This window comes from Notolepis coatsorum (assembly GCF_963971535.1).
Source record: "Notolepis coatsorum genome assembly, chromosome: 15".
Lineage (NCBI taxonomy): Eukaryota > Metazoa > Chordata > Actinopteri > Aulopiformes > Paralepididae > Notolepis > Notolepis coatsorum.
The window spans coordinates 20,220,780-20,244,779 of record NC_140179.1 but is presented as its reverse complement, the minus strand read 5'-3'; the positions used below and the strand labels follow the sequence as shown (position 1 = coordinate 20,244,779).

Here is a 24,000-nt window from a genome sequence, read left to right as displayed (position 1 = left end):
TGTGGTAATAATGCAGATATTCAATTGTATTTCTGTGACAATGCGCGTGGCGCGCCGCCTCAAATAGGATCGAGGCGAAAAAATAGCTTGCCGCTCGCGAGCCACTCGGGAGGCGCGCTCCCGCTCGCGGCCAGTGTGCCTACTATCGTCCGTTAACATGGGAGCGGAAGTGAAGAGGCAGCCGCCCGTCCGTCCGTCCGTGTTCGTTCGTGAGCAGTGAGTTCGGGCCGTCAGCCGGCTGCTCCCGGCTGGGAAGCGACTTGCTACGGTCGCGCAAAGCGCCTATTGGCTCAGAAAAGTTGTCAGTCACCAGCCATGTGACAGCCAGGGAGTTATGAGACGTTTGATTGATTGAAAACTTTATTATGTTATGCGTTATCAACTTATCATCATATCATCATGATAAACTTCAAGCTGTCAGACACACACACACACACACACACATAGAGCAGTGTGTTGTGTGTGTGTGCGGCCAGGAGCGCGCAACAAGATGGTATACATTATGGTATATGAATAGTATATTCCACTGTAGCAGTATATGGTGTGCTGTACATTTGAATCTGATCTAATTTTGCACACGGCCATCGCATTATAATGAGCTGGACAGGTGTGTAATGTGTGTGTGGTGACGTGAAAGCGTATCTGCCGCGCGAGACTAGGCGAGGGGCTCTCGTGAAATCGGCAGTGTCCGCCCTCTTAACTCCTCCCCCGGCTTCACTCGGCTACTCTCGTCTACTAGTCGAGGCAAACCGAGATCCATCTTGAACAAGCCTGTACTGTGGAGCCTCGCTCTGAATGCTGCGCGCGGCTCGCTCCCGCGGGAGTTCCGCGCCTCGCCTCGTCAGAATTTCAGAGCAAATCGGACAACATTCTAACCGTCATGCAACGCGCTTGGCGAGGCCGTAGTAAAACCTGCGCAGATCTGCGTCCGCCTATCCCATCTTGAACAAGCCGACTGTTTAGACTGCGTTACTCTCTGTCTGTGTTTCTTGTGTCATGTCACATGTGTCATGTTGAAGTGTCATGTCTAAATGTGCTATACAATTAAATTAGATTGATTGATTGTCACCGTGATCTCCTGGTTGTTCCCCATTTAGGTTATCTAACTATCGCGTCGCTGCAACAAAAAAAAAATATATATAATAATAATTATATAATTTTTTTTACAGCACAAGCCAGGCCAGAAAACTCCCGGTGCTCCCGATGGCCAGTCCAGGCCTGCATACTGCCATCAATAAAAGCACTTGCAGTGTACATACATTGGTATTAAATAAATACATTTTAAATTTAGTAATGCATAATTGGTAAAACAAACTCAATCTTTGCAATTTCAAAGAAAGCTTGCTATATTACCTCACACACAGCTGTAGGATGCAGGGTTACAGCTCAGACTGCATTAAGCCCTCTGGCATCTGAACATTCAAGAGGGGACATGTCTAAAACTGACAACTTAAATGGATGGATTATTGTAGTGAGTGACAGGGCTTCTCAGAATTGTGCCTCAAGTTCCCAGCATGCATGCTTGGAATTGTGCTATGCGACTTACTGTGAAGCACTTTGGTTGACGTGTGTTTCTTGTGTCATGTGCAGTGGTGCGTTATTGAAATCATCTGGGGTGACACGCACCACGTGCACGCGCGCTCCCTGCGCGTGCGCGCGCTCCCGCGAATGCGCATTTAATGTCCCCTCGCTTGGGCACAGACTAAAGACAGTGCCTAATTGCCTCTACGAATGGAATGTAACACGTCTTCACAACAAGGTTAGGTGTGAATGTGTCTGAGAACGTATTTAACACACCTGACGACCGGAGCTATTGATATGCAAATAGCGAGTGAGGTCCCACACCGTGGGACCCCGTCCCATGAACAACGCATGCCTGGTCATGTGTCATGTTGAAGTGTCAACATAAAGACCAAGTATGGCTTTGTCAGTATTCCAATGTACAGTGTACAGTGTCCCCCCCCCCTTCGCCCCAGTTGACTCCTCCTTCATCACGGACCTCATGACCACCTCCAAGGCCACTACCTGCTCCCTTGATCCCCTCCCCACTACTCTCACCAAGGGCTGCCTCCCTGCTCTCATCCCCCACCTCACCGCCCTTTTCAACCAGTCACTATCCCAAGGCCACGTCCCTTCCCTCTATAAACCCGCCGCTGTCACCCCTGTCCTCAAAAAACCCACCCTCGACCCATCCAACCTCTCCAACTACCGCCCCATCTCCAATCTCCCTTTCTTTTCTAAAACACTTTAAAACCAGATTGGTGTGGGTTTAATATCTAGTGCTTTGTGATGAATGTTTTAAGTTGGTTGTTTACCAATGACTCCATGATTCTTGCTAGACAGGATAACTTGGAGATTGGTCTGTAATTATTTAGGTCACTTTTATCCCCCCCCCTTTATGCAAGGGGTTCACATGGGCTGTTTTCCAGGCAACAGGAACCACACCTGTTAGTAGTGAAAGATTAAATATGTGTGTTATTTGCTCTGAAACCAATGGTGCAGCTAGTTTGAGGGAAAAAAGGATCCAACCCATCCTCCCCAGTTAATTGCCTGGTATCAATGGCTTGAAGTGCCTCAAGAACAGAGTTACAGACAAGGGTTGTAAATGAAACTGAAAATAATTTCCTATCTGCACAGGGAATGTACAGGGCTCCTGATCTTGTCCACCCGGTGGCCCTACATGGCTATTCTCAAATAGATGACCAGCTTCGATTAAATGTTTGTTTATGGCTAAACAGACATATTTTTGTTCCGAGATCAAGGATTCACCCTTTCTAATCTCTGTAGGGAGGGAAATTGTGGTTCTGGTCTTATTTAAATGTACTGCCTTCCAAAACGTAGCATGATCTGAGTAGGAGCTGGTTACTAGTTCTAAGTGATACTCAACTTTAGCCGTTCTCACAGATGCTGTACATTTATTTCTGAGCTGTCTAAATGCTGCCCAGTGTGACTGATCTCACCAGAGCGTCTGGCAAGTGACCAGGCTCCAGTGGCGGACTGGGACACAAATTCAGCCCGGGACATTCAGACGCACCAGCCCACACACCGGCCCACGCACCGGCCCCGAAACCGGCCCACACAACGGCCGTTATGAAACACTTGTCCAGTATTAAACAACCCAAGGCTGTGGCTAAGGAGTCAACATCAGGGAGACCAAATCTACACACCGCCCCTAGATGTGCACTCATGCACAGTGCACACACGCACGCACAGAGACACACACATACATATACCGTTACTTGCTGTCATTGGCATATGTTTTTTTTCTTAGTGCCTCATTAGCCTAGGGATTAAGGATACATGAAGTATTAACTACACCATAATAATATTGAGGTTTTGATCCATAGAAAAGGTCTGTGCTACACAATTTCAGTTAGATTGGATTTATTGTCCTTTAATTTGGCACTCATGACATTAGTTGCTTGCCGTTTAATCAACATCGAAAGACCCCCCACTTCCTCCCAGACACCCATTCCAAGAGCTTGTTTTCTCTCTCTCTCTCTCTCTCTCTCTCTCTCTCTCTCTCTCTCTCTCTCTCTCTCTCTCTCTCTCTCTCTCTCTCTCTCTCTCTCTCTCTCTCTCTCTCTCTCTCTCTCTCTCTCTCTCTCTCTCTCTCTCTCTCTCTGTGTATGTGTCTCTCTGTGTGTGTGTGTGTGTGTGTGTGTGTGTGTGTGTGTGTGTGTGTGTGTGTCTCTCTCTGTGTCTCTCCCTCTCTCTGTGTGTCTCTCTCTGTGTGTCTCTCTGTGTCTCTCTCTCTCTCTCTCTCTCTCTCTCTCTCTCTCTCTCTCTCTCTCTCTGTGTATGTGTCTCTCTCTGTGTGTGTGTGTGTGTGTGTGTGTGTGTGTGTGTGTGTGTGTGTGTGTGTGTGTGTGTGTGTGTCTCTCTCTGTGTCTCTCCCTCTCTCTGTGTCTCTCCCTCTCTCTGTGTCTCTCTCTCTGTGTCTCTCTCTCTCTTTCTCTCTCTGTGTGTCTGTCTGTCTGTCTGGACTGGGCTCTCTCTCTCTCCCCTCAGGGTCAGCTGTGCTGGACTGGGCACTCTCTCTCCCCTCAGGGTCAGCTGTGCTGGACTGGGCGCTCTCTCTTTCCTCAGAGTCAACTGCATAAGAAGAACATCAGCAATCAATAATAATGGCTTGAATTCATACAGCGTTTTTCAGCCTTTTGAAAACACCCAAAGTAGTAGTAGTAGTAGTAGTAGTAGTAGTAGTAGTAGTAGTAGTAGTAGTAGTAGTAGTAGTAGTAGTAGTAGTAGTAGTAGTAGTAGTAGTAGTAGTTTATTCAGTCATCATCTCACACAATACAATATACACCATCATTTAACAATATTTGATTTTACAGTGACTGAGAAGGTACAGACTGAAGCAATGCTTATATAGCCTATGCCTGTCCTATATTCTTAACAACATTTAAAAAAATTAAGACTCCAAAACAGTATTCTAAAAGAAAATAGCAAAAAAAAAACAGTATTATTCACCCTTGTAGTTTTCAAAAATAGCTTTACAAACCATTTTCTTAAAAACCAAAAGCGAATTACTCATTCTTAACTGTATATCAGCATTGTTCCACAAAGCGCTTCACAGAAACCATCAAGCATTCACACTCACACAGTCATACGCTACTGGTGGTCGTGAGCAGCATCAGCAAACACAGCTTCCCTGTGGCAGACTGACGGAATCATGTCTGTTATTCAGCGCCAACCACCATCAACAACCTTCATAAATACATTCAACATTAATGGAATAGGCTAACTACCAACTTAGCTGTAGCAGTTAGCTGTTATATGCAATCACATTTGTTTAACTACGGGGTAGTAGTTGACCTAGTTGTTAGCTTAAGCTAGTTAGCTGTGATTATCTACAAACATGTAGATGAGACTAATCGAGAACATGGCTAACTGTTGGGAATTCTAAGGTACATCTTATTTAAGCATGTAAAATGGCAACTAATCAATTCAATCAATTAGATTACCAATAATATATCAACATGAAAATTTGAAAGGGAACATAATAGTATTTTATTTGAGTATTTACTATTATAATATTAGTAGCCAATTAATTTGCAGCCCGTCCTAGGTTCTGATTGGCTCTCTAGGTTAGCACTTTAGCTTCTGATGCTGTGGTGGGCACTAGTCCTAACATTGCTAACTAAACTTTTAGTCCGAGAAAAAACGTCACGAGTCACGACTATTTACATCCACGTGCTGTAAGGAATCAGGAATACGGAAAGCACATTGTCTTGTAATAGAATGACTGAAATCACTGCAAGAACTAGTATAGGCTAGCTAGCCCTCATGAACCGGCACACACCAACAGTAGAATATGCACTAGGCTACTGAACGCACCTGTCATGTTACTGTTGGTTCCTTCCACTTGAACTTCATCATCATTAGCAGCAGCAGCTACTCTAACGCCAGCCCTTCCTCTACTAAACATGTCTGTAATTTTAGAACATTGTTCTGCGTCTTTTACTAGCAACTCTAGCTTTTTCAGCTCCACCCTTTATTTTTTTGCATTCTCCATTTCTGCGCTTCTAGGCCTACTCGCGGTTGGGAGGAAACGTGAATCTCATTCACTGATGTCTCATGTCTCATTCAAGACTGGCTAACGAAAGCATGTCTTTCACTTAACACCAAGAAAACAGTGTGTATGATGTTCACAAAGTCACCAGTAGAGGTCACTCACTCTAATGTGTTTCTGGGAGAGGCGGAGCTGGACATTGTACATTAATTCAAGTATCTTGGGGTCACATTGGACTCTACATTGACCTTCAAAAAGTAATGTGAAGAAAGTGACAAACACAGTCAAGTTTAACATCGAAAACTTCAGGCAGATCAGGCCCTGCCTGCCAGTTAATGCTGCAAGGATGTTTCTGCATTCAATGATTTTATCACACATCGAGTACTGTTTTATCAACTGGTCTCTTTCATATGTCACTACTCTTACACCAATAGAATTACTCTACAAAAAAGCCATAAAAGTATTTGATAGGAAACCAATTTCATTTCATCACTGTAATGTTTTAGAAAAACATAACATGCTAAGTTTCGAGAATTTCCAAGTTTTCAAATATACTTGCTTCATGTACACGGTTCTGCATGGACTTGCCCCTCCCCCATTGAATGAGTTCATCCAACAGAAAGCAGACACTGGCATTACCACCAGGGCCATCAGTAGAGGGGACTGTAAGGTGCCTTTTTGGTATACTACCATTGCAAAAACTGTGTTCTCTGTTAAAAGTGGTAACTACTGGAATAGCCTACCAGTTGTGATTAGAGAGTGCCCTACATACTCCATGTTCAAGACCCATCTTAAACTGCATCTTAAGGCAAACCAGAACTGTGATCATTTTTTATCTGATTTAGTTTATGCAACTTGTTTATTGTTTTATTGCCGGTCCACACACTGGCCCACACACCGGCCCACATAATAGCCCACACACCGGCCCACGTACGGCCCACACACTGGCCCACACACTACACCGGCCCACACACTACACCGGCCCACACACTGGCCCACACACCGGCCCACACACTGGCCCACACACCGGCCCACACACCGGCCCACATACTGGCCCACACACTGGCCCACACACCGGCACACACACTGGCCCACATTAGTGGCCCACACACCGACTCACACACCGGCCCACACACCGGCCCACAGACTGGCCCACATACTGGCCCACACACCGGCCCACATACTGGCCCACAGACTGGCCCACATACTGGCCCACACAACGGCCCACACACCGGCCCACATACTGGCCCACACACTGACCACACACTGGCCCACATTAGTGGCCCACACACCGACTCACACACTGGCCCACACACCGGCCCACAGAAGTAGTGTGGTGAGTGAGTGCCAGAAGTAGAACGTCAACAAATTGCGAGAGGGTTGTATATGTAGCAGGGTGGATTATCCCTGCTTTATGGGAGTGGATGTACACGGCCACCTGGTAGTGAGAACGCAGCAGAGCTGGGTCCAGCTGGGTCCCCGACTGTAGGCCAGGAATGTTGAAGTGGAGATCGAGCAGCGAGAGTGGATGGGGCCTAGGATTCACTAACCTAGGAATGGTGCGCTGGTCCTTCTTGCCCTCCAGGGCGATCAACAGCAGCTCCCCACACACCCACACTTCCCCCAATACTTCCTGGGCCCTCCCACACCCGATGGCAGTAAAGATGAATGATATATTCGCTCCCCAAAGCAGTACCCTTCCCGAATGATGAGTAGAGACCTTTCACAATCAAGAGAGGTAGCAAGTTAAGTGTCAATGTCAGTGGCGGCCGGTACATTCTTCTCCATGGGGGGCGCTATACCAAACATTTTGCAAACATGTACAGATGAAGCCTTTAGTTTTCATGGACGCTTTGCATGTCACTGGCAGCGGACAGCTGACCAAGCGAACACTGACTCCCCACAACACTACCAAACCACCAACAACACACAACCAGTCAAATAAAGTACAGTCTAATTCACAACTTGAAACACAATATATAAATAGAAAAGTTAGAAACAAACTCGCTCCCAGGGCGGTTAGGTGGTCGAGCGGAGATTGCGTTCGTCACCAGCCCCGGAGCTGTGAGCTTGGTTCGCCTGTTCGAATCCAGCTCACAGCTCCGGGGTTGTCACCAGCTTGGCTGGCCGTCTGCACTGATACAATTGGCTGTATCAGAGGGTGGGAGAAGCTGGCGGGGTGGGTCCGGGTCGTTGTAAACAGCGACTCCTACAGTTCGGTCGGGGCGCCTGCTAAGCGCGGATTGGACGTGAGGGGGATAGTGTGGTCCTCCCACACGCTACGCCCTCTCAATGAGAATCCGCGCTGCCAGGTGAAAAGAAGCGGTGATTGGCTGGACGTGTGTCGGAGGAAGCACGTGGTAGCCTCCACTCTCCCAAATGATCTGACTGTGGGGGGTAAAGCGCAGCGACCAGGAAGGGACTGGGAATTGGCATACGACTAACATTGGGATGGGAGAAAATCGGAGGAAAATGGAGGAAAAAAAAAAAAAAAAAAAAAACTCGCTCCATCTCCAAACACACGCACAGAGAGAGAGAGAGAGAGAGAGAGAGAGAGAGAGATCGCGGCCACTCACTCACAACACTACACACTGAGTAGCCTACTGTGTGCGTCAGAGAAACCACAAGCGTACGAATATTTAAGTAGTTACAGTACAAATATCGCCATATTGAGCCGTACTGTATTGTACCCATCAGGGTTTCCGTTAGAAAAAATTGTTGCCGGCCTCAGTGTCCGGTAGATTTCAATCTACCGGTCAAATGAGAGAAATTCCGGTCAGAGTTTATTGAGCTTAAAAACAATTGATAGGCAAAAGAATGACAACAAAACAAAAGAATGACATCATCAAGGCATGTAGATTTATAATATTTTTACTTAAAACTAGGCTACTTTTGCGTATAGTCATTATATTCCAAATAAAATAAGTCCCGAGACTCGTGCTGCTGCCGACTTTAAATCAAATAGGTGTCTGTGGGCAGTCGCCCGACATTAATAAACAACAGTCTGTTATAATCACATTTTTATGAGCTAACGAATTCCGTTATATTGGACATTTGTATTAATTATATCAAGCGAAGAACTGAGAAATTTGGCAGAGAGAGACGGCAACATTATCGTGGGTTTGCGTGACGACTCTCTCTCTCTCCACCTCCCAATGACTTATTTGCGAGAGTATGTCGATGCAGAGCAGCAGATTCAGCTGTTATTGGCTCTTTTCTGGGGACCGCACAGCAGCGCCCCCCACCCAACATTGAATTGAAAATGGCTGAATTGGAGTACTGCTGGAGTACTGCATTGTGCTGCTGCTGCTCCGGCTCTGCAGCTTCACAAAAGTTCGCACACCCAGCACTAAGCTCTCGCTGACAACGTCGTTGTCATTATTAGAAGCAACGATGAAACAAATGTAATGATTGTTTCGTTCATCATATAGGCTATTTAATTTTAGCCTATTTTAATACAATTCAAATAATCAAATTGTGCTTAGACTCAGGGAATTATTTTCACCGGACATTAAGACCGGAGAGATTAAATATGTCGGACTTCAACAGATTTTGCCGGTCAAATACCGGTAATTACCGGCTAACGGAAACGCTGGTACCCATTCTGCAATCTGTTAAATAAAGTTTTCATTCAGAGAGAGAGAGAGAGAGCGAAAGAGAGAGAGATAGAGAGAGAGAATCACGGAATCACGTTAGTTAGTTAGAGAGAAAGAGAGAGAGAGAGAGAGAGAGAGAGAGAGAGAGAGAGAGAGAGAGAGAGAGAGAGAGAGAGAGAGAGAGAGAGAGAGAGAGAGAGAGAGAGAGAGAGAATCACGGAATCACGTTAGTTAGTTTAGCATTAGCTGAGTGGCTAACAGCAGCTAACGTTAGCTGAGTGGCTAAGAGAGAGAGAGAGAGAGAGAGAGAATTAACTCACTTTGTTTAATTGAAACGTGGTCCAGCCGGAGGGCTTGATAAAGTGTATGTCCACTGACTGTCCCACAGACTGTTGTCGATGTATATCCACTGCCCACTGTCCAGACTCCAGACTGCATCACAACACACAGCATCGAACATCCTGCAACAGTGGCGGACTGGGACACAAATTCAGCCCGGGACATTCAGACGCACCAGCCCACACACCGGCCCACGCACCGGCCCACGCACCGGCCCCGAAACCGGCCCACACAACGGCCGTTATGAAACACTTGTCCACTATTAAACAACCCAAGGCTGTGGCTAAGGAGTCAAAATCAGGGAGACCAAATCTACACACCGCCCATAGATGTGCACTCATGCACAGTGCACACACACACACACACAGACACACACATACATATACCGTTACTTCCTGTCATTGGCATATGTTTTTTTTTTTACTAACATCTTAGTGCCTCATTAGCCTAGGGATTAAGGATACATGAAGTATTAACTACACCATAATAATATTGAGGTTTTGATCCATAGAAAGTAGGGATGTCCGATATTATCTGCCTACCGATATTATCGGCCGATATTGGCATTAAAATGTGATATCGGAAAATATCGGTATCGGTTTTAAACATTTCTATAACCTTTATTTACCCAGGCAAGCAAGTATGAACAAATTCTGATTTTATTTATTGTCAAAAGTATGCATAATGTTGTGTTAATTCCACAACAAGAGATATGTAATGTTAATTACCTGAAATTATTCCATTTTTTGGGGCGGGAAACCCTGCATATATCGGTATCGGTTGATATCGGTTGATATCGGTATCGGAAATTAAGAGTTGGACAATATCGGTATATCGGTATCGATAAAAAAGCCAATATCGAGCATCCCTAATAGAAAGGTCTGTGCTACACAATTTCAGTTAGATTGGATTTATTGTCCTTTAATTTGGCACTCATGACATTAGTTGCTTGCCGTTTAATCAACATCGAAAGACCCCCCACTTCCTCCCAGACACCCATTCCAAGAGCCTGTTTTCTCTCTCTCTCTCTCTCTCTCTCTCTCTCTCTCTCTCTCTCTCTCTCTCTCTCTCTCTCTCTCTCTCTCTCTCTCTCTCTCTCTCTCTCTCTGTGTATGTGTCTCTCTGTGTATGTGTCTCTCTGTGTGTGTGTCTCTCTCTCTCTGTGTCATTCCCTCTCTCTGTGTGTCTCTCTCTGTCTCTCTCTCTCTGTGTCTCTCTCTCTGTCTCTCTCTCTGTGTGTCTGTCTGTCTGTCTGGACTGGGCTCTCTCTCCCCTCAGGGTCAGCTGTGCTGGACTGGGCGCTCTCTCTCCCCTCAGGGTCAGTTGTGCTGGACAAGGCGCTCTCTCTTTCCTCAGAGTCAACTGCATAAGAAGAACATCAGCAATCAATAATAATGGCTTGAATTCATACAGCGTTTTTCAGCCTTTTGAAAACACCCAAAGTAGTAGTAGTAGTAGTAGTAGTAGTAGTTTATTCAGTCATCATCTCACACAATACAATATACACCATCATTTAACAATATTTGATTTTACAGTGACTGAAAAGGTACAGACTGAAGCATAATGCTTATATATGCCTGTCCTATATTCTTAACAAAAATTAAAAAAATTAAGACGCCAAAACAGTATTCTAAAAGAAAATAGCAAAAAAAAACAGTATTATTGACCCTTGTAGTTTTCAAAAATAGCTTTACAAACCATTTTCTTAAAAACCAAAAGCGAATTACTCATTCTTAACTGTATATCAGCATTGTTCCACAAAGCGCTTCACAGAAACCATCAAGCATTCACACTCACACAGTCATACGCTACACTGTAAAAAAAAAATCGGTAGAAAAACGGTAAAAGTCTGGCAGTTTGGGGACATTGAATTAGTGTAAAATTTACATTGAAATACCCTAATTAAAATAAAGTGGAAAAGCAATAAATTTACAGATAATTCTGTTTATTATTTGAGAACCCGAGAACAGAGAATCACTGTTAATTGACAGGTTAGGTTCAGCAGTGAAACACTGTTATTTTACAGGTTTTTTCCTACATTATTATGATCAAACACCTTCAATAAAGTGACAGAACTTAAAGTTCAGCAGTGAAACACTGTTATTTCACAAGTTTTCCCTACATTTACGATGAAACTCCTTCAATTAAGTGACATAACTCAAAGTTCAGCAGTGAAACACTGTTATTTCACAGGTCTTTCCTAAATTATTACGATCAAACTCCTTCAATAAAGTGACAGAACTTAAAGTTCAGCAGTGAAACACTGTTATTTCACAGGTTTTTCCTAAATTATTATGATCAAACTCCTTCAATAAAGTGACAGAACTTAAAGTTCAGCAGTGAAACACTGTTATTTTACATGTTTTCCCAGAATTATTACAATCAAATTCCTTCAATAAAGTGACAGAACTTAAAGTTCAGCAGTGAAACACTGTTATTTTACATGTTTTCCCAGAATTATTACAATCAAACTCCTTCAATTAAGTGACAGAACTCAAAGTTCAGCAGTGAAACACTGTTATTTTACATGTTTTCCCAGAATTATTACAATCAAACTCCTTCAATTAAGTGACAGAACTCAAAGTTCAGCAGTGAAACACTGTTATTTTACATGTTTTCCCATAATTATTACAATCAAACTCCTTCAATTAAGTGACAGAACTCAAAGTTCAGCAGTGAAACACTGTTATTCTACATGTTTTCCCATAATTATTACAATCAAACTCCTTCAATTAAGTGACAGAACTCAAAGTTCAGCAGTGAAACACTGTTATTTTACATGTTTTCCCATAATTATTACAATCAAACTCCTTCAATTAAGTGACAGAACTCAAAGTTCAGCAGTGAAACACTGTTATTTTACATGTTTTCCCAGAATTATTACAATCAAACTCCTTCAATTAAGTGACAGAACTCAAAGTTCAGCAGTGAAACACTGTTATTTTACATGTTTTCCCATAATTATTACAATCAAACTCCTTCAATTAAGTGACAGAACTCAAAGTTCAGCAGTGAAACACTGTTATTCTACATGTTTTCCCATAATTATTACAATCAAACTCCTTCAATTAAGTGACAGAACTCAAAGTTCAGCAGTGAAACACTGTTATTTTACATGTTTTCCCATAATTATTACAATCAAACTCCTTCAATTAAGTGACAGAACTCAAAGTTCAGCAGTGAAACACTGTTATTTCACAGGTTTTTCCTCAATTATTACGATCAAACTCCTTCAATAAAGTGACAGAACTTAAAGTTCAGCAGTGAAACACTGTTATTTTACAGGTTTTCCCATAATTATTACAATCAAACTCCTTCAATTAAGTGACAGAACTTAAAGTTCAGCAGTGAAACACTGTTATTTCACAGGTTTTTCCTCAATTATTACAATCAAACTCCTTCAATAAAGTGACAGAACTCAAAGTTCAGCAGAGAAACACTTTTATTGTACAGATTGTTAGAAACAAAAAGCTTCAAGTGTTAACAAACGATCAGGATTGTAAAACTGCTTTATTTTGGAAGCAAGTGTGCTGTATAAAACAGATTCAAATGATTTAAAACTTTAGCTTGCAGTGTTTGTTCAAATATAATGTTTAAATACAGTATGTAAAGTTAAAAACCTATAGAAGTACAATCTAAACACTATTTATGGATCAATATGCATGGCAGCTGCCACCATTGGTGTGTGAATGTGTGTGAATAGGTGAATGAGAGGCCATACGCGCTTTGGATAAAAGCGCTATTGCTATATAAGTGCAGTCCATTGAACATAACATAATGGCCAAGTAGTAAATTAAACTTTATGTCCACAATTCTGAACTATCCCTTCAATGTCATCAGATGATTTCAACTTTTAAAAGCGGAGAAAGCAACATATTGTGCTGTTGAACCGAGGGGGTTGTGGTCAGGTCTACAGTTTTTTAGCTTTACCATTTCAGTTTTATATTGTTTTCCACAATATTCTCCCGACCCCTGGGGGCTCCATAATATATGTGAACATTATACTGTTTAATTCAGAATCCCAACTATACAGTGTATTACTAAGTAAAAATCAAAACATACCACACCACAAAAGGTCAATGAATCAGTGGCACAAGTGAAGAGCAGATAAGGAACAATCCTCCAGATTGGCAGTAATCAGCTGGATCCTTGGTGCATGGTGCATCTGGGAAAATGAAAAAAAAGGACACTATGATTCACTGGAAAGTCCGGGACTGTACATTAGGAGGGGGTGGGTGGTAGGAAAAAAGATATATACGGTGGGGAGGAGACTGTCTACAGATACACCTGTGTGATGTTGCTACGGAGTTAAGCTAATAAACGTATACTATACTCACAACCACAGCAGGGGACACAACTATTTTGTTACCCTGCCATGTGGCGGACAGACCTCGCAAATGTCACTCGCCCAATAGCCTCCAGCTGCAACCACTCGAGTCCCTGAGTGATGACTGCTTGGCGCCGCCTCGGTAGAAAAAATTCCCTTTTCATGATATTTGGCGCCTCTGATTGGCTCAATTTTGTTTCAATCTGTATGCATCTACAAATCATATTATACCAGGTAGTCAATTCCGTTAGACTGCGAATCAAATTGACGGATCTCCCCAATCAAATTGACGGAAATCCGTCTTGAGACGGAACACTTTAATGCCTGCATTCAACATCGATTATCTATTGTTCAGGATGTAGGAACGTTATACTTTTTCATTCATACAAAAATACCTTCTAGAATATAAGTATGTTTTATCATTTCCTGTAGTAATTCCTAGAACGTGAGTTATAGACCTAAATGCATCGATTGCCGTTTATTCCCTAGACACGCTATATTAAAAAATTCAACTGTATATGATCGTATACGTTATGCGTCATCATGCACGGAGGAAAGGGGGGGGGGGGCGGCGTTTATAATTACGTGATCGTCAGTAAATGCTTTATGTAGTATGGGTGATATATTGATCAGATGGTTTGCAGTGAAATGAATAAATTGGGCTGAAAATAACCAGGGTTTAGCCCAGTCAGATTTAAGGCTTTAAGACTTTTTAATGCCAATCAGAATTAAATTTAATACCAATTTCACGATAACAAAATGGCAAAAATCATGGGTACTCTCAGTACTCATTCAAGGGTACTACGACTATGCCTGCACCTCATGGTACCAAAGCACCTCAAAGGCACTAAAAACAAGATTACAAACATCACAAAACAAACTGGTCAGACTACTGCTTAACCTCACTCCTAAAACCCACTTTACCCCTGCCCACATTCAAAACCGCTCTTAAAGAGCACCTACGGGAGACTGCAATTCGAAACTGGCCACCGTAAATGTCCACCCCCCCCCCCCTCCTCCTAATGTACAGTCTCATCCCCATCATATATATATAATATTTTCTGTTAGGATCTCTGGGTAACAGTACTGTATATTATTTGCATATCGTATATGTCACAAATGTAACAGTACTACAGTATATACCTGTATGTCATGTATGTCCCTATGCCATAAATGTCATGATGTCATGTATGTTTTTACTGTATTTATTTCTGTATATGTTCGGACAGAGATACGGGATGGTTTGAAAGCTCGGCGTTGCTAATAAATATTTTTAATATTTTTTTATAAACTGCTCAAAGCGGCATTATTTCCGCCGTTGGGTGATCACAGCGCCTGCGCACCATCCCGTATCTCTGTCCGAAACCCTCGTGCAACTGTGAGCACATTTGTAATGTCTCTGTGATACTTGTATAACGAACGGTTCGGCCAGAACCAGTCCTTCAGGGTAAATCTAGGTTGGTTTCCCATTGAGGAGCAAGTGACTGTGGATTCACTCGGTGCAGCACAGTCACGAAAGGGGCTATGGACCCTGATGTAAACAAGACAAACGTCTTTCTCTGGTCTGCATCACCTTAACAATTGTGTGTATTGAACCGTACTGTATTGTACCCATTCTGCAATCTGTTAAATAAAGTTTTCATTCATTCATTCAGCCAGCCGCCGCGCTCACTGGGGCTATTGATAGCGTCAATTAATTGTTGTTGTTGTTGGTACTGCCGCTGCGGATGTGAACGGGGCCGGAGGGGCTTTGGGAGGATGGGAAAGTTATTATTATTATTATTATTATAATAGTAATTGGCTATCATACGTGCCTAGCTAGCGTTAGCTAAAAGAGCCCTCGCAGTGAAGTTATTATTATTATAGCTATCATACTGCAATATAAACTGAGTTTTATAGTGAAAAGAGCAGCTTTATTTTGGTCAAGATTGAAGGCTCTATATTGCAGGAAATTGCACATACAGGTGTTCATTAAATGTAAAAAAAATAAAATAAAAAAAAAGAATAAAAAAGAATCTTGCACCCCCACTTTCAACTATAACTAGGCGGCCATGGGTGTATATATGAATTTTGAATGCCATGGCGAAAAAATTCAATATTGATCTCAATAACGCTGTACAGCGAGATCCAATAGGGTCCAGCTGCAGACTCGGAGCCTCGGTCCAGATTGGAACTTCCGCCCTGCCACAGGACTATTACTCCTGTGACAGGGCAATGCGCTGATTGGCGGAAAGTACGGAAGTATCTCGAAGTACGTCTGACGTATCTCGAATTACGTCTGACGTTTCTCTACGTTAGCGAACATTAAACGTTGTATTCATAAAATAATATAAATTCAGCAGCATGGGGAGGGCCGGGGGGAGGGGAGGTACAGGTAGTAGAAGACATAGAGGTACAGGTCACATAATTATAGTACAGTGGAGAAGTAAAAATAGAATAAAAAGGCAGTGGAAACAATATACAATATTATTAACTCTAATAATAACACGCCTCGCAGGCTCATTATAATACGAGAGCCGTGGGTCTGCATTGTATAGAGCGGATCCCCCGGCCGTATTCAAGCGCTGGAGCGCTTTGCCATGGATAAAACTGTATTAATATAGTAGTAATAATAGTAGTTGGCTAGTTGCGCGCTTCTGGCCACCTCCCGCAGTGCGCGCATACACACATACTGTGTCTGTAGCCTATACAGTACGTGCAAAATTAGTTGTCAAGAGCCAATCGCACAGGTTGCCTCATCTCATCTGGCTCTGCAAATAGATCTAGAGTCTGAATATCATATATAGCCTGCTGATGATCTCTCTCAAATCCATTCTGAGAACGGAATGCAGTGCCTGCGACGCGGGTCTTGATTGATTGATTGATTGATTGATTGATTGAAAATTGTATTAACAGATCATGCTGGACCTACAAAAGGCCTTTGACACTGTCAATCACTCCATTCTTGATTGAACATTTTATTAACAGATTGCAGAATGGGTACAGTACAGTACAGCTCAATACACACAATTGTTAAGGGGATGCAGACCAGAGAAAGACTTTCGCCTTGGGGGGGGGGGGGGGTCGGGTAGGAGGGGTGGGTGGGTGGGGGACACTGTGCAACTGTACAAGCAAAACTGTACATTGGAATATTGACAAAACCATACTTGGTCATTTACTGTACATTGGAGGGGGTTGGGTTACAACACAGGAGCAGAGTATAAACAACAGTACAGGAATGAGAAACAGTACTGTACTGTTTTGTAGGTCCAGCATGATCTGTTAATACAATTTTCAATCAATCAATCAATCAATCAATCAATCAATCAATCAAGACCCTCGTCGCGGGCACTGCATTCCGTTCTCAGAATGGATTTGAGACGAGAGAGAGAGAGAGAGAGAGAGAGAGAGATCATCAGAAGGCTATATATGATATTCAGACTCTAGATCTATTTGCAGAGCCAGATGAGATGAGGCAACCTGTGCGATTGGCTCTTGACAACTAATTTTGCACGTACTGTATAGGCTACAGACAGTATGTGTGTATGCGCGCACTGCGGGAGGTGGCCAGAAGCGCGCAACTAGCCAACTACTATTATTACTACTATATTAATACAGTTTGATCCATCGCAAAGCGCTCCAGCGCTTGAATACGGCCGGGGGATCCGCTCTATACAATGCAGACCCACGGCTCTCGTATTATAATGAGCCCGCGAGGCGTGTTATTATTAGAGTTAATAATATTGTATATTGTTTCCACTGCCTTTTTATTCTATTTTTACTTCTCCACTGTACTATAATTATGTGACCTGTACCTCTATGTCTTCTACTACCTGTACCTCCCCTCCCCCCGGCCCTCCCCATGCTGCTGAATTTATATTATTTTATGAATACAACGTTTAATGTTCGCTAACGTAGAGAAACGTCAGACGTAATTCGAGATACGTCAGACGTACTTCGAGATACTTCCGTACTTTCCGCCAATCAGCGCATTGCCCTGTCACAGGAGTAATAGTCCTGTGGCAGGGCGGAAGTTCCAATCTGGACCGAGGCTCCGAGCGGAAGTTCCAATCTGGACCGAGGCTCCGAGTCTGCAGCTCGACCCTACTTGCGAGATCTGGCGGTCAAAGCATGGCGGGCAATAACCCTTTACAGCGTGGATGTGTTAATAATGATTTGAAGATGTTTACACTTTTTTTTACAACCCTACTGTTCTCCCAAGAATTAAATAAAGGTTTGATGATGATGACATGTCCTAGAAGAGAGATATAGATAGAGTGGGTGTGTTTGTGTTTGTACATGGAAGTTATACTCACATCAGCTTAAGGGAGATGCCATCCATGTCAATTCAGCATAGGATGATTCAGATGGCCTTGTGGTCAGCAGGGTCCCCCTCTGGCTGCTGGCCTCTGGTAGAGGTGTAGATCACCAGTGTCATCCCTCTGAGAACACAATTAGACTTTAGACAGTGGCTTGCGAGCACGATGAGCCTCATTTCTTTATTTTGTGATTGCTCTATCTATCTGATCTTATTACAAAATACTTGCCTCCTAGATCACTAAATGCGGGGCTCCTATCCTATTGAACATATTTTACTTTGTGTGTTTATTTTAACAATAATTTGTGATGCCATCACACAAACTGGCATTTAAAGGGTCAAATTTCAAAAAGTCCTGCACCAGAATGCAGGAAATTAAGTTTTTGTAACAAAATAATTGTGTGTGTGTGTGTGTGTGTGTGTGTGTGTGTGTGTGTGCGTGTGTGTGAGAGAGAGAGAGAGAGAGAGAGAATGATGGACAATTGCTTGCTGTGTGAGAGAGAGAGAGAGAGAGAGAGAGAGAGAGAGAGAGAGAGAGAGAGAGAGAGAGAGAGAGAGAGAGAGAGAGAGAGATTAAGTACATTTGCTGAAATACAGTTGTTCTTAATTTTCTCACTTGCTATGTGAGAATGTTAGTTATTATGTTCTCAATGCCCTTGCATTGTATGAGTTGTGTGGACGCGTTTGCTAGTTCTAGTGCTATCCCTTTGTACATTGTGGCTGTGTCTGACAAAAGTTAACAATAAATAATGGTATTAGGAATACATTTGCCTCCTGCGTGAACTGTGCATAGCTGAATAGACTGTATTTTAACACCGGTCATATGGTGGTACTTGGAGAGCCAGCTACATTCTCAGGTGGTACTTGGTGTAAAAAGTTTGAGAACCACTGATCTATCATGTATAAAATTCAACTCACAATTCTACATGGGCTTCAGGTGGTGGTCTGCGTCTTCAGGTGGTGACATACTTCCCGCAACTGGCGAAGAATCTCTGAAATATTGGATTGTTTGACAGTGACACACAACAGAATATTATTTTATGCCTGAATTTCCCCAAAATGGCTAATTGGACAGCACTTCTCCACCATCAGTGGCTATACGTGTCAGATAGGTGCAGATAGGAGAATCTGTCTGAATGACAAAGAAATCGCTTAACTCTCCCTCCCTCGGCCGCTATTGGCGCGACGGTGTAGCGGTCATTCCTATATGGCTATGACTATGAGCCCAGATGCAACGAGTAATTGTCTACTCAAAATCAACTAAGTGTCATGATTACGTCATTACAACCTGGGACTTGGATGGGAGAGCAGGAAAGATCCAATGTCTTCAGTCAAAAATCCGCCAATCAATGCAAAGGTAAACATACGTCTTTAGAGACGTTTTATATAAGAATAAACACCAGTGAACTTGTGTATAAAATTCAACTCACGCTACAGGCAGTCTCTGCCTGCGTGCAACTGCTGGTCTCTGGTGGTAATTCAGGAATGGCTTCAAGTTCCTCTGGCGAAGAATCTCTGAAATATTGAATACGACAATAAAAATGTTATGCCAGTGAGAGAGGGAGACGGAGATAGAGGGAGAGACAGACATAGCACTGCTGTGTCATCAAATGACAAAGGCTTTGGCAATGTAGGTGTTGTGTGAAGTGGAGGGGGTCGAGGTGAGAGAGACAGAAAGACAGAGATGAAAACACAGATAAAGGTGTGAAGTTTGAAGTGGGGTGAGAGAGACAGACAATATTGAATTGAAAGATAATACTTACTGAGCTGAATCAATGGCAGTGTGGTAATAGGGGCTGGAGTTATACATTGGCATTCCTAGAGAAAGAGCAACATAATTAACAAAATAAGGAAAAAATAAGCACCATCAAAGTAGTTATCAATGAGCACCATATAACCTACAGTAGCAAGTGTACCTAGCTCCATATACCTAGCGCATGTCTGGTGGTAAAAACAAAACATGATTTGAGAATGTGTTAGTTAACTCACCTTGATAGCGGCGATGATTGCCAGCGAATTCTAAAAAGAAGACGATCAAAATATTCAAAAAACCTTGTATGCAATTTATCAAGACTGTGTATATTATATATATATATGTTTAGAGTAGCAGGAGCTAGAAGTTCAAATATGTCAGTCTTTCAAAGCCCCATTTTTTATATATAACAAAAGGCAGAATGAACATCACTGCCGCCCTGCTGGATTAAATTCTGAATTGCAGGTAGGCCTGAATAAGTATTTACTGTGCAAAATAACCAAAACCAGATAAATAATATCTGTTTTTTTATGAAGCACAGATCATGTTAATTAAGTATTCTGAGTCTGAGCAGACAGAAAACCATCTTACCCTCAGCAAGGGATTACTTTGTGCTGAAGACCCACAATGCAACACAACAACTGCAAGCTAAAATGCCTCACATACAAAACGAAATAAAATAGAGCCATGGCTGTGTCCCAAGTTTAACACAATTGAACTATAATAAAGTATTTGTTAACACTAGTTACAACAATGCTTATGTAACTATTAAAAACGTACATTTTAATCACGAAACAAAATGGCAGAATAACGTTAGCTAGCATGATAGCTAGCTAACGTTAGTAGCTATAATAATATGCATCACTATTTGCTCAAACAAGCTCCAAACTATTTGCCACGGCACAGAGATAACATTTAGTCAAACGATAACAGCCCGGTGATGGTATCTGAACAGAATCATACTATTCCCATAAGAACTCACTTACCAGTTAAGTACCATCTAGCATGTTAGCTAATAATGCTAACAAGCTTCGTTCTAGCCTACTAGTTGCCACCACGGTAATAATTCACAAAGTAGCATGTAGTCAAACGATGACAGCAAGATTATGGTATGTGAATGGCATAATACATAATATTGTCAATGACTTACCAAGGAGTTTGGCTCAGACTATTTGTCAAGCAGTCAGTGAAGACACCATCCATCGCGCCAAAGTGTTTGAATACCTCAAGTCCCGTGAGATCTTCTAGGTCTCGCGAGTTGCTTAGGACTATACCCTCTCGAAGGGGAGGGGAGGGGGAGGAGGGGAGGGGGAATCTACTAAATTGATTCAACGACAGTTTTTCAAATGTTGAAATGGTATCTGTAATTAAATATTGAATCAACATAGCTTTTTCAACCTCAACCAAAAATAACCAATCTGACTGTACATTGGAGGTGGTTGGGTGGGTGGGGGGGTTGGGTAGGAGGGGTGGGTGGGGGACACTGTACAACTGTACATAAATATTACAGTGACAGTCCAGTTGAGTTAATGGATGGAGGGGGGGGGGGGGCGTTGACTTGCAACGGATGGACTATAGTGCAGCAATGCAAGTTCAATTCACAGTTATTACTACAGACCGGTGGCACTCACCTCTGTGGTCATGAAATGTTTCGAGAGGCTGGTCAAGGACCACATTTGTGCCTCCCTCCCCAGTGATATGGACCCTATGCAATTTGCATACAGTTCAAACAGGTCCACTGACGACGCGGTCTCCCAGGTACTGCACAGCACCCTCTCTCACCTTGACCGTCAGAAGGGGGGCTATGTGAGACTGTTGTTCATACAGCTCAGCGTTCAACACCATAGTCCCCATCACCAGACTGGTGGACAAGCTGATCGAGCTGGGTCCGAGCTCCGCCCTGAGCGCCTGGGTACTGGACTTTCTGAGTGAAAGACCCCAGGCGGTCAGGGTGGGGGGTCAGACCTCCAACACCATCACCCAATTCAATTTCATCAATTTCATCTCTGTGCGTCAGAGTTAATTTTTTTACAGAGCGCTAGCTGCTCCCTACTTCCAGTCCTTGTGCTAAACTATAGGCTATAGTTGCTTGCTTCCAGCCCTTGTGCTAAGCTATAGCTAGCTGGTCCCTATACTGCTTCCAGCCCTTGTGCTAAGCTATATAGCTAGCTGCTCCCTACTGCTTCCAGCCCTTGTGCTAAGCTATAGGCTAGCTGGTCCCTATACTGCTTCCAGCCCTTGTGCTAAGCTATAGCTAGCTGCTCCCTACTGCTTCCAGCCCTTGTGCTAAGCTATAGGCTAGCTGGTCCCTATACTGCTTCCAGCCCTTGTGCTAAGCTATAGCTAGCTGGTCCCTATACTGCTTCCAGCCCTTGTGCTAAGCTATAGCTAGCTGCTCCCTACTGCTTCCAGCCCTTGTGCTAAGCTATATGCTAGCTGGTCCCTATACTGCTTCCAGCACACACACCCACACGCACACACTCACTCAAACAACAACACACTGCAGCACCCACTCTCCACACTTTAGATCACACAAACACACTTACACTTTATATTTATTGATAAAGGATTTGCACTACAACTCGTACACCTACTGTGAATTGTACCTAAACTGCACCTCGTCCATTTATGCCTTGCACTATATAGTATTGTATATTAGTACACTGCACAGTATTGTATATTGTATGGTAACTACGTCTACGAACATTGTACATATGTCTAAACTGAACACTGTGACCTCTTTTTTTACTTCTAATTTTTACTATGTTTTTATTTCATACTTACCTTGTCATGCACAGTCTCTGGAGCGCAACAGTAAGAAGCATTTTGTACAAAAGTATTCTGTACTTCTGTATGACAACTATTAAAGAAACTAAACTTGAAACTTGTGCTAAGCTATAGCTAGCTGCTCCCTACTGCTTCCAGCCCTTGTGCTAAGCAGGCTAGCTGGTCCCTATACTGCTTCCAGCCCTTGTGCTAAGCTATAGCTAGCTGCTCCCTACTGCTTCCAGCCCTTATGCTAAGCTATATGCTAGCTGGTCCCTATACTGCTTCCAGCCCTTGTGCTAAGCTATAGCTAGCTGGTCCCTATACTGCTTCCAGCCCTTGTGCTAAGCTATAGCTAGCTGCTCCCTACTGCTTCCAGCCCTTATGCTAAGCTATATGCTAGCTGGTCCCTATACTGCTTCCAGCCCTTGTGCTAAGCTATAGCTAGCTGGTCCCTATACTGCTTCCAGCCCTTGTGCTAAGCTATAGCTAGCTGCTCCCTACTGCTTCCAGCCCTTATGCTAAGCTATATGCTAGCTGGTCCCTATACTGCTTCCAGCCCTTGTGCTAAGCTATAGCTAGCTGCTCCCTACTGCTTCCAGCCCTTGTGCTAAGCAGGCTAGCTGGTCCCTATACTGCTTCCAGCCCTTGTGCTAAGCTATATAGCTAGCTGCTCCCTACTGCTTCCAGCCCTTGTGCTAAGCTATATATCTAGCTGCTCCCTGACACATGCCTCCTCTATTTGAACGACCACATCAAACAAGAGGTGGACGCGGGCAAATACTGCGGCATGGTCATGCTGGACCTACAAAAGGCCTTCGATACTGTCAATCACTCCATTCTGATTGACAAGCTAAAAGCAATTGATTTTGATAGCTTATCAGTGAGCTGGATGCAATCCTACCTGGAGGGGAGAGAACAGATGGTAGAGGTAAACGGTATACTCTATCCCCCCCCCTCACAGTGAGCTGTGGTGTTCCACAAGGAAGCATACTAGGACCGCTACTCTTCCTAATTTATGCAAATGACATGTCGTCAGCCTGTGACTGCAACTTGTTCCTGTTTGCGGACGACTCAGCCATGCTGGTCTCTGACAAGAACAAGTTGCAGGTTGAAAAAACCCTCAGCTCGGAACTATATAGGCAAAATCTGCATATGGCTCGCTGATAACAAACTATCATTACACATGGGCAAAACAGAGTCCATTCTCTTCGGTTCAAATAACAAACTCAGCAAGACCGACGGCTTCTCAGTTGCAGTGCATGGGTGACAATATTGTCACAAGGAAAGATGAAATTACCTACCTGGGTTCCATCCTAGAGGCAAATCTTTCCTGTGACAAAATGGCATCCAATGTAATAAAAAAAGTCAACCAACGAACTAGATTCTTGTACCGGATCTCCTCTC

General features: G+C 43.2%; 1 long non-coding RNA gene across 1 annotated transcript; it reads right to left on the bottom strand.

The window, feature by feature from the left end:
• Positions 1-13,418: 13,418 nt before the first annotated feature.
• LOC311242203 lies at positions 13,419-21,083 on the bottom strand. Its single transcript, XR_014620600.1, has 7 exons — positions 20,978-21,083; positions 20,064-20,093; positions 19,838-19,892; positions 19,505-19,589; positions 18,993-19,066; positions 18,073-18,198; positions 13,419-13,615 (listed from the first exon to the last, which is right to left on the bottom strand). It is a non-coding gene; the product is annotated as an uncharacterized lncRNA (long non-coding RNA).
• Between the last annotated feature and the right edge of the window lie 2,917 nt (positions 21,084-24,000).